The sequence below is a fragment of the Euprymna scolopes genome, chromosome 46 (assembly GCF_053919585.1).
Source record: "Euprymna scolopes isolate OS-2025 chromosome 46, ASM5391958v1, whole genome shotgun sequence".
NCBI classification, from domain to species: Eukaryota; Metazoa; Mollusca; class Cephalopoda; order Sepiida; family Sepiolidae; genus Euprymna; species Euprymna scolopes.
The window spans coordinates 200,896,447-200,907,533 of NC_136527.1; the positions used below are offsets into that span (position 1 = coordinate 200,896,447).

General features: G+C 47.2%; 1 non-coding gene across 1 annotated transcript; it reads right to left on the reverse strand.

Moving 5' to 3' along the window:
• Positions 1 to 2,309: 2,309 nt before the first annotated feature.
• LOC145271493 (U1 spliceosomal RNA) lies at positions 2,310 to 2,472 on the reverse strand. The gene has a single exon (XR_013865905.1). It is a non-coding gene; the product is annotated as a U1 spliceosomal RNA (small nuclear RNA).
• Between the last annotated feature and the right edge of the window lie 8,615 nt (positions 2,473 to 11,087).

Sequence of the window (11,087 nt, forward strand, 5' to 3'; positions counted from 1 at the left end):
GGATAATACGCAAAAACTTTTTTATTAAAAATATTTTTTTTAATTATGTACACTTTACAGAATAATAAAAAATAATATATACATTTATTCCTTTTAAACTTTTCAGATTAAATAAAAGTTTGCGTTTTTTTTGCAAACAAACGGAAAACATTTTCAAAAATAACTTATTTTTTTATAAAAACAAAAAAGAAAAACTTTGAAATTTACTTGCCTCCCTACGAGGGTTAATTAAGGAGTTTACTATTTGAAAATAGCGTTTTATTTAATAACAGTTTTATTTACAAAAATTATTTTTTAGATGTATTTATAACAAAACGTATTTGCAAATAAAATACAGGATAAAAAAGTTTACAATTTTATATAGTGAGCAAACAAACAAAAATATTTAAAGATACAAAATTTTATTTACAAATCTTTTAACAACGTGCATTTTATATAAAAAGAACAAACTTGGCTATTTACTGACCTTCCCATGCCGGTAAAGATCGACATAAAGTGGAGATTTATTATAAGAAAATAGGATGTCATATATAAGCATTATAAAACATCGAATTTTAATGTAGCTTTCTCCCCCCACAAAACAAAAAAATTAAAATTGTCTCAGTCCAGAAGGATTTCTAATTACTTTTTTTAATGCGTGTTATCTGCCCCATCTACTAACAAATTCAATGTAAAGTTTAAAATGCATAATTATAAAAACTGTGTTTTTTTTACTTACAAACACATTTTAATTAAAAAATCTTGTGTAAAAAATCCGTTTTTCAAAGTGTAAAACTTCTAACATTGTCCTTGTTGGAGGCAAATAAATGCTAATTTTTTTTTATCTAAAACATACAAGTTAAAAATATTTCTAACTAAAATGTATTTTCAACATAAACTGTTTCTTCGCTTGTAGGAAAATGTAAACAGTTTGTTTTTGTAAAGTTTAGTTGTTGCCAAAAAATAGCATTTAAAACTACTTAAAACAAACAAAAAAGCAGGTAGATGGAAAAGTAACTTTTATGGTAAGATTTATTTATTGTATATTTGATTTTACCCTTAGTCGCGTGTTAGCTTCACTGCTAAATCCCCGAATACTTTTAATAATAATAAACAGTTTCTGCATATTATATATTTCCGTCTGCTACCGAATCAAATCGCAACGCTAAAAGAAAATAGCACAGTATTTTATGTACAAGAATACGTTATATGCAGATTTTAATAATAATTTAAAAACAAATGTAAGTAAAACCCTTTTTTTCTTTTTTTTTTTCAATAACAATGTTATCATATCTATACAGGCACACACTCTAAGCAAACAACGAATTTCACGACGCGGAGCTGCGACAAGTGACAGTTCCTCAAGAGGGTTTCATCGGCTGTCTAAAACGTCTAATCCGCGCATGCGCACAAGAGAATTTCATTAAGAAAGTGTAATTTCACAGCTCCAAGCAATTTTTATTTTGTTTTTATATGACTTTGGACATACCGACATTAAACTTAATGATTTTTTAATGTACACATAGAAAAAATAAAATATTAAAAACAAACGTATTATTTTGAATTTTATCATTAATATTGTGTAAAAATAACTGGGAGGGGGGTGCTGCAGTTCCACAGCTTCATGCACGAGCCGCCACTGCAAATGTTAAACAAAAAATCAATAATTCGGTACAAATCCAACTCACAATTAACTAATAATAAATAATGAAAGACTGTACGGGTCATGGGTGGGGGATTCAACCAATAGACACACGAAATCTGTTGGAGATTGTTAGACGTTTTCGTTCATCAATCTATATCAAAATAAAACAGTTTCAGTAGCTGTAGGTGACACCTTGGCCGATTCCTTACCCTTAAGAGATTGAGTATTTTATCATTTATTTTCTACTAATATAAAATTACAAATGTTAAACAAAAAAATCAATAATTCCGCTCACAAAATGGAGGAGAGGCTGTGTACGTATTTATTTGTTAAAAGCTTATCCATAGCTAAAGTTTTTACTCGCAACAATCACTCCAGGGACTGTCCTATTTACTTAAATCAAATCAATGATTTTTATATAACAGAAAAGATTATGTTCAATGCAAACGTTACTGATATGGACATGCAGATTAAATACAATCAGAACGTTGGAATAGAAGTGGATGATAAACTGATCTGGAAAAATCGCTTGTTTTGTGGACCGTACAGAAATGGGCGATTGGAGAAAAGGGAAACTAAGAGGCTTTTTGCACATCGGTGAGAGTTGTAGACCTACGGAACAGAATTAGGTCGTTTATTTATCAGTAGAAGGATTAGAAAAGGATATATGATATTGATTGAATTATCGGGGTGAGCGCGTACGCAGACCCCACACTTAGAAATAATGCACCCGAATCGTCCACATTTGGGACGATCGCAAAGGTCAACCCAACCGTAGTGCAATGGAAGGGTCTCACTCTGGAGGAACGGTCTTATTGATCACCGTACCCTCGATACCAGGTAAGTATTATATTTAGCCCTTCGTCCCCGGCCTTGGCATTATCTACTGCCAAGGCCTCATTTGGGGTACGAAGAAGCTTAGGCACAAAGGCCAGTAAGGGGGAGTGGGGAAAAAAGGGGTCTTTTCTAGTCCTTAGCTAGACTTGCGTAAGATAGCAAGTACTTTATTATAAAACCTATACTAGAGTTTCTATCACGCACTGTTTCGCCTAACATTCTTACCCGGACCTACTTAAAATAACAGCTCCCAAGCTTACGGGAGGGCAGGCGACATTCACGCTGTGATAAAAGAAGAACATATAACATTATATACAAGAAATTAAAAGGAAAAATATGTACAAACTAAAGAGTTTTAATTTTTTTTTTTTTTTTTTTTTTGTAATGGGGGTGAGATGATGGGGAGGGGGGCAAACTAGAATACACCCAAAAAGAAAGAAAAAGAAAACAAATTAACAAAATGCCTATGGGGGCGGGTTAGTAAGGGGACCCTCCCTACCTAACGGCTGGTCTGTCATATGAAACGCCCACTGTCTTCCGGTCCTCTTCCCCCGGGGGGAAAGGGTGAAAGCAAGCAGGTCGTTCCCTAAAGGGGAGTGGAGGAACTAGGGACATGTATGGAAAATAAATTAGGGTCGGGGATAATAGGGATGGATGGCGTCTTCCAAGATAATGTACGTAATGGGCAAAATAGGCCTGGGACAAAATAAAACAAGTGGACTTTTGGGCATCTTTGGAAGCTCTCCTAGTGCCAATCATTCAAAAAATAAAAAGCTATGGGAACAGGATCCACACGCATACTACCCTAATCTAGGCCCTATAAAAAGCACAAGCTATCCACTCTTGGTGGTTACTGCCTATCTAGCCTTAAAACTACCCAATATTATAAGGTAAACCTTATATTACTTGTCTTGATTGGGCTGGGTTCCGAGAAAAAAGAAACCTCAGCACCCTAGGACCAATACCACTAGGGTGGAAACACGAACTTAAATCTAGCGCCTCGTCGGATGCACAAACTAGTGTTGTGCACCCATCTTCTATCAAAGTCGATGTGGGGCAATCTTTTCCAATCACATCTGATTTTCGTTTTAAGTTGATGCTTAAAGCGAACAACCAGATCGTGATCGGAAACGGACTGCCCCCTATAGACAATGTCCAGACGTGAAACCCACGTCACTAACCTAGCCACCGCTAGGATCGCTAGAAACCCCAACCGTTTCTCCCTGTCAAACGGTGGATCCACATTGTCGACTACGTACGCTAAATCAAGTGGCACCGACCGCTCGGGGTCGATGCGAGCCGTTACCCCTTCGACATACTCCCAGAGACTCCGCACCCCGCTGCAAAGAAAGAACGCGTGTTCTCTCGTCTCCTCCTCTTCTTCATCATTGCAGCGTGGGCACGGGGGATAGTAATAATCCCTATCATGATCGTCCCTGGCTAGTTTGCCAAAGAGTGGCAGCGCGTCTCGGACTAGCCTCCACGTAATAGAAAATTCAGCGTTGTTGATGTAGCTACTGGCAGGCGCCCAACTCCACAGCGAGAGAACTTCCCCCCTCGACAGATGTAGCCGCTCCACCAGCGGGTCTTTCGCAGTCCCCTCCACTACATCCCTATATAGCAACCACCTAGGCCGTGCAAGGTCACTGGACCCCGGCAATGCCCTAAGGGCGGCTCGGCATTCGGTCAGGAAACACCTTTCCCCCGCCGGTCTTCTGCGACCTTCAGCGGCAGGGTTGGATATGAGCCGTGGGAAAGCTTGCTCCACGACTGGTACCCAGGGCGTTTCCTCCATCAGTGTCCGACTCAGGAATGCCAATCTTTCTGCGTGCTTGTGACTTAGCAGATCAGGCATCCCCAAGCCTCCCTCGCTAAGCTTCTGTGTACAGACCTGTCTACGGACATACGGCTTTCCTCCTACCCAAAGAAGTTTGAATAGGAGTTGCTCTAAAGCCTTACAGCGGTCCGCAGGCAGGGGAAGAACAGATAAACGGTAAAGGATCAGCGGAAACACGTATGTAGCACATGCCTCCGCACGACCCTTCAAGGACAATTTCCTCCGAATCCAAGTCCCTACTGACGACTCGACCTTAGTCTGTACTTCCGACCAATTCTTGTCCAGCTGGAGGTCCGGCCCGAACCACACACCGAGGATCTTTACTGGGCCATCTGTCCAGCCGAACGCACCTGGAAGCGAGTTTACCCCGGTCCAGGCGCCCAACCGCAGGCCAACGGACTTGCTGCGATTGATCACGGCCCCTGTGACAACTTCATACTCAGCGATCGCCTCTACCACCGCTTCAATGTCGGTTCGTCGTGCGACGAACACGGTGACGTCATCGGCGTACGCGGACACCCTGGCAACTTTGCCGCCAGGCAGAGCTATGCCGCGTAGGACTGGTCTCGCCGCCTCGTCCCTTAATTTGCGAAGGAAGGGCTCCAACGCCAGGACATAAAGCAGAGGCGACAGCGGACAACCCTGCCGCACCGACCGGGAGACCCCAAAGGACTCCGACAACCTACCATTAACTTGCACCACCACCGCGGGATCACGATACAGGGCGGAGATCCACTTGCGGAAGTCCGGACCAAAGCCGGCGGTTTCCACAACAGCCCTCAGGAACCCATGGTCCACCCTGTCGAACGCCTTGGACTGATCTAAATTGATCAGCGCGGCTTCTGTGTCGTCTTCTACCCCCTCTAAGATCGTGCGAATCAAGTGCAGATTGTTTTGAATCGATCGATCCTTCACAGCGTAGTTCTGATCCGGTTCGACCAAGTCGCCGATAACAGCCTGCAGTCGATTCGCAAGAACGCGGGACAAAATCTTGAAGTCTGCGTTAAGCAGAGTGATGGGCCTATAGTCATCTAGATTCCCCCCTCCATGTTGGTTCCCCTTCTTCAGAAGCGTGACCACTCCTTTGGTTACCTGCCTCGGGATCGAGTCCTGGGCAAACCAGTGGTTAAACACGCCCGTCAGAAGGGGCACAAACATGGGCGACAGCCTCAAGAACAGTTCGTAAGGTAAACCATCGAGCCCCGGAGATTTGTTGCGGCCAACCTGCTTCAACGCAGTAATGACCTCACGCTCCGTAACCATCCCCTCGCAGCTAGCCGCTCGGGCCGCAGTAAGGCGGGGCGAGCCAGCTAAATAGCTGCCAAACTCCTGGCCGCGGAGTCTGGGTAGTTTGGTGAAGCGCTCCTCCAAATGTTGCCGAAACCCATTGCAGATCTCCCGTGTCGACACGAGAGGACGCCCTCCCAGGTTATTCACCTCCCGAATGTACCCGTCCGAGCCACGTCTTAGGGCAGCCTTACGCTCAACAGCGTCAACGTTCACGGCTTCGTTGGAAACTCTTTCTAACCTAGCCCTAATTAACTGACCTTCATATCGCTCGCTAGCCAAGCGATTGAGGTCCCCCTTAACTAGAGCTAGTTCTAGGGAATCCCCCCCCTGCCACCGCCCGGGTCAATCTATCCTCTAAGTGCCTTTTGGTCCGAGCCCTAGTTAACGCGAGGCGTTGGCTGTATTGGACACAAAAGCGCCTAATGGTAGCCTTAAGGTTAACCCACCATCTACTCCCGGTAACCGCCCCCACTAACTCCCTCTGAATTAGTAATGTCAGCTGCTCCCGGAAGTCGACCGACTCCAATAAGGAGGCGTTCATCTTCCAGTAGCCTGCCAACCTAGGCCTATTACCTAATTTCAAACGGGCCAAAACAAGTTTGTGGTCCGAATGACCTAACCAGTGGAACGTGGGACAAGATAGGAAATCTGTGTCGCCCCTTCTAATTAACATCCTGTCCAAGTATGAACTTGTAAAGGCGGCCGAGCTAGATTGCCACGTCCACATCTCCCTCCCGGGGTGATCCAGACGGAACCTATCGACCAGATCGCACGAGGCCATCAGGTCAGACAGGCTGCTTTCACACCCTCCCGACCCTCTAACCTCCCCGACCTTATCTATATTGGGGTCCAGGATGGCATTCCAGTCCCCCATTAAAACTACCCGCTCCGGACCCGAAGAGAGAAACACCTCCACCCGCCGAAAAAAGGAAACCCTCTCGCTGGGGATGTTAGGCGCATAAACTGCCACGATCCGAAACGCGCCGCTTTTAACGGCAACATCGACCACGACCAGCCTCCCATGAGCGTCCGCGTGGACAAGCGTAACCGTCGCAGACAGAGTGCGACTCACTAGTACAGAAACCCCCCGGCTATAGAGACTGCCATATGCTGAGTAAACATCAAAATCGTTCACCAGCACATCGCAGTCCCCGGCCCCAACAAAGTGGGTCTCTTGCAAGGTGGCTATATCTACCTCAAGGGCCACGAGATCCCTCAGCACGCGAACAGCCTTGCTTCGGGATCTCATGCCCCTCGCATTTAAACTTGCTAAATTCAAGCTCGTTTCCATGTTTCCACTATCTAGTAGTATTCCTCTACTAGGGGTCTAAAGTCCTCGGGGGTCAGGACGTCGAAGGCCTGACCGAGACTGCCCGTGAGCAGGTCGGACGTAAGCCGTCCGTCTCGAGCCAGGCCTCCTACGTCCAGGGGAAACGTCATCTTTAGTGCCCTATAAAAGGAAGGGTGAACGTAAAGTGGGACCCTCCCTTCACATTGGTTGGCTATTTTGCTGAGTGATGGGTGCTCCCCGTCTACAATTTTGAATCCTGAGAAGGCTGTCTTTCCCTCCTCGATCATCCTCCAGAGGGCTTTAGCTCTACCTCCCCTGTTCACCCGGACGAAGGTAATGAGAGATGGAGCGTTGCTGAAATTCTTCGGGTCAGTGACCTCCTTTCCATCGACCACCTTGAGGGCTTCCAGTTCTTTCATATGTTTTTTCTGTCGGCCGTTGAGGTCACTGACCGTATGGCTTAGGTCGGCGGTGCATATTTTTTCCCCAGGCCAGAAAGGGAGTTTCCTGGTCCTTTCTTCCCTAGGGGCCGCCGACTTTCTGTGTTCTGGTATTTCGACTTCTGGGTCCTCTATGATGTTGTTTTCCGGAGCTCCTTGTTGCTCCATCTCTGAATCCTGGGTAGTGAAAAGGGGAGGGGTAAGCTGAACTTCTTCCTGGGGGGTGGTTTTTTCCGGAAGCTCAGGGTGCTGGTCTTTTTGATCTTCCTTTCTTTCTCTCTTCTCCTGGTGCTTGTCATTGTCGCTCTCAGAGCCCGAGGAGCTGCCCCTGAGCTTCCTTTTAGCAGTAGTCGCCGTAGGTCGTGATACGGTTTGTGGAGCCGGCTCTGCTTTCTTGGCTGTCCTGGCTGTTACGGTGCTCCACTTACTGGTCCCAGCTTCGTCCTCTTTCTTCTCCTCCCTTGATTTTCTTCCTGCTTCCTCCTCGGTTTTCTTGGTCGCCACCGTTGTTGTCTTCTTTTGAGGGCAGAATCGTGCAACGTGACCCGTTTTCTGGCAATGCCAGCATTGTGGTCTTCTGCCCTCAACTATGACGATCATCGACCAGCCCTCGCAGGTAAATTGGGCTGGGATCCCGTGGAATTCTTTGCGGGTTAGCCGCATCTGGAGCCGGTAGTCCCCGGTGTGGATATTTCTAGGTCCTTTTATGGCCTCAATTTCTTCCACATCGCCATATTGGGACAGGATGGCCCCCAGCTGCTCTTCGACGAGGAAGCACGGTACCCCTGTTACCGTTATGGTCGTTCTCCTCTTGGAGAGATATTCCGGTCGAATTTTGATATCTCTCCACACGACGTCACCTCTTGCCAGCTTCTCAGCGTCTTCTTTTGTCGGCAATAGGACCTCCCACATGGCGTTGAAACGCCGGACCGCGTACTGGGCCATGATGTTGAGTTCGCCCAGCAGCTCCATCATTGTATCCTTTGGCACACCTTTGAGTCCTTTCCCTTTCGCGTCCAAGGTCAACAGGGATACCGATCTTTCCCGTATTTTTTCAAGGGCTTCCGGGACGACTTTGATGTTGTTCCCCTCGACGTAGCTACTATATTTCTCGTCGAAGAGCTGCTTGTAGTACTGGGGGCGTCTAGTTTCTTTGGGTTGGGGACCCCAGCTCCGTTGTTCCGCTGCGACTTTTCCGTCCCACACTGCTGCCACAGGAGTTGAAGGTGGTGTTCTTTGCTCCTCTGGGATTGGTGAGTCTGTACCTGCGAGAGCTGGCCACTCCTCGTTCTTAGCCGGCTCCACGCTTTTTGGTTTCCACCCCCCCGGGGAGCACCCATCCACAACAATGACCTCCGCTGATTTAGTTCTTCTGCGGGTCTCTGTGGCCGACTTTTGGGGGCTGCTCCTTGCCGACTGTGTTTGTTCCGGTACTGTTGGTGTCTCGTTATCGAGCACCCACCAACGTTTTACAGGCCTCCTTTTCTTTTTCTTAGCCGCCGCCGCTGCCTTGGATATATCTTCCTCCTCTCCGCCTGGAGTTTGCTTGATGAAGTCGCTCCAGGCCTTGACGACTTCCTCGCGGCTCCCGGTTGTAGGCGGCATCCATGGCCTGTTAGTGTCGACCACAGAGACCCGTTCGCTCGTCCCGGGGGCGCCTTCCTGGGTGGCGATCCCCTCATCCGCAACACTACCGAACGCTTGCGACCCTTCCGAACTGGGGGTGACGACCCCCGGGACCTTCCACTGTACTGGAGCACCACCGAGTGTGGTGCCCCCCGTCATCGTCGCTGGGATATCACCAAAGGTGATATCCCCAGGTATCGGTACTGGGGTGTCACCGGGTGTGACACCCCCCCTTCTCGGCACTGGGGTGTCACCGGATGTGACACCCCCCCTTCTCGGCACTGGGGTGTCACCGGGTGTGACACCCCCCCTTCTCGGCACTGGGGTGTCACCGGATGTGACACCCCCCCTTCTCGGCACTGGGGTGTCACCGGATGTGACACCCCCCCTTCTCGGCACTGGGGTGTCACCGGGTGTGACACCCCCCTTTCTCGGCACTGGGGTGTCACCGGATGTGACACCCCCCCTTCTCGTCACTGGAGTGCCACCGGATGTGGCACTCCCCCTCCTCGTCACAACACCAGGGGCGTCCCCCATGGTGTTAGAGGCAGAGGCCTGCCTCTTTTTTTGTTGGCCCAGTGCCCTTCACCGACCCGCCGATTCGGAGCTAGAGGGCCTTCGCCTAATGGCACGTCGGTTACCTCTAGTCCTGCCGGCTGCTTAAGTCGGATCCAGACACTGGACGGACCTGAAAAAAAGAAAGAAAAGCAAACAGTTAGTTGGCCGAAAGGACCACTCACCCAAAGAAGGGGTCGGTCCTTTTTGGCTAGACAAATAAAACCCTTAAGTGGTCAAAAGGCTGACCAAGTGGGCACCTGCTTTCGAGAACTTTGTCTGGTCTAGTGCGTGTCTTGGAACAGATACTACACTTTGATCATGACTACGTTGCTCTATACCAGGTAAGTATTATATTTAGCCCTTCGTCCCCGGCCTTGGCATTATCTACTGCCAAGGCCTCATTTGGGGTACGAAGAAGCTTAGGCACAAAGGCCAGTAAGGGGGAGTGGGGGAAAAAGGGGTCTTTTCTAGTCCTTAGCTAGACTTGCGTAAGATAGCAAGTACTTTATTATAAAACCTATACTAGAGTTTCTATTATGCACTGTTTCGCCTAACATTCTTACCCGGACCTACTTAAAATAACAGCTCCCCAGCTTACGGGATGGCAGGCGACATTCACGCTGTGATAAAAGAAGAACATATAACATTATATACAAGAAATTAAAAGGAAAAATATCTACAAACTAAAGAGTTTTAAATTTTTTTTTTTTTTTTTTTTTTTTTTTTTTTTTTTTGTAATGGGGGTGAGATGATGGGGAGGGGGGCAAGCTAGAATACACCCAAAAAGAAATAAAAAGAAAATAAATTAACAAAATGCCTATGGGGGCGGGTTAGTAAGGGGACCCTCCCTACATAACGGCTGGTCTGTCATATGAAACGCCCACTGTCTTCCGGTCCTCTTCCCCCGGGGGGAAAGGGTGAAAGCAAGCAGGTCGTTCCCTAAAGGGGAGTGGAGGAACTAGGGACATGTATGGAAAATAAATTAGGGTCGGGGATAATAGGGATGGATGGCGTCTTCCAAGATAATGTACGTAATGGGCAAAATAGGCCTGGGACAAAATAAAACAAGTGGACTTTTGGGCATCTTTGGAAGCTCTCCTAGTGCCAATCTATCAAAAAATAAAAAGCTATGGGAACGGGATCCACACGCATACTACCCTAATCTAGGCCCTATAAAAAGCACAAGCTATCCACTCTTGGTGGTTACTGCCTATCTAGCCTTAAAACTACCCAATATTATAAGGTAAACCTTATATTACTTGTCTTGATTGGGCTGGGTTCCGAGAAAAAAGAAACCTCAGCACCCTAGGACCAATACCACTAGGGTGGAAACACGAACTTAAATCTAGCGCCTCGTCGGATGCACAAACTAGTGTTGTGCACCCATCTTCTATCAAAGTCGATGTGGGGCAATCTTTTCCAATCACATCTGATTTTCGTTTTAAGTTGATGCTTAAAACGAACAACCAGATCGTGATCGGAAACAGACTGCCCCCTATAGACAATGTCCAGACGTGAAACCCACGTCACTAACCTAGCCACCGCTAGGATCGCTAGAAACCCCAACCGTTTCTCCCTGTCAAA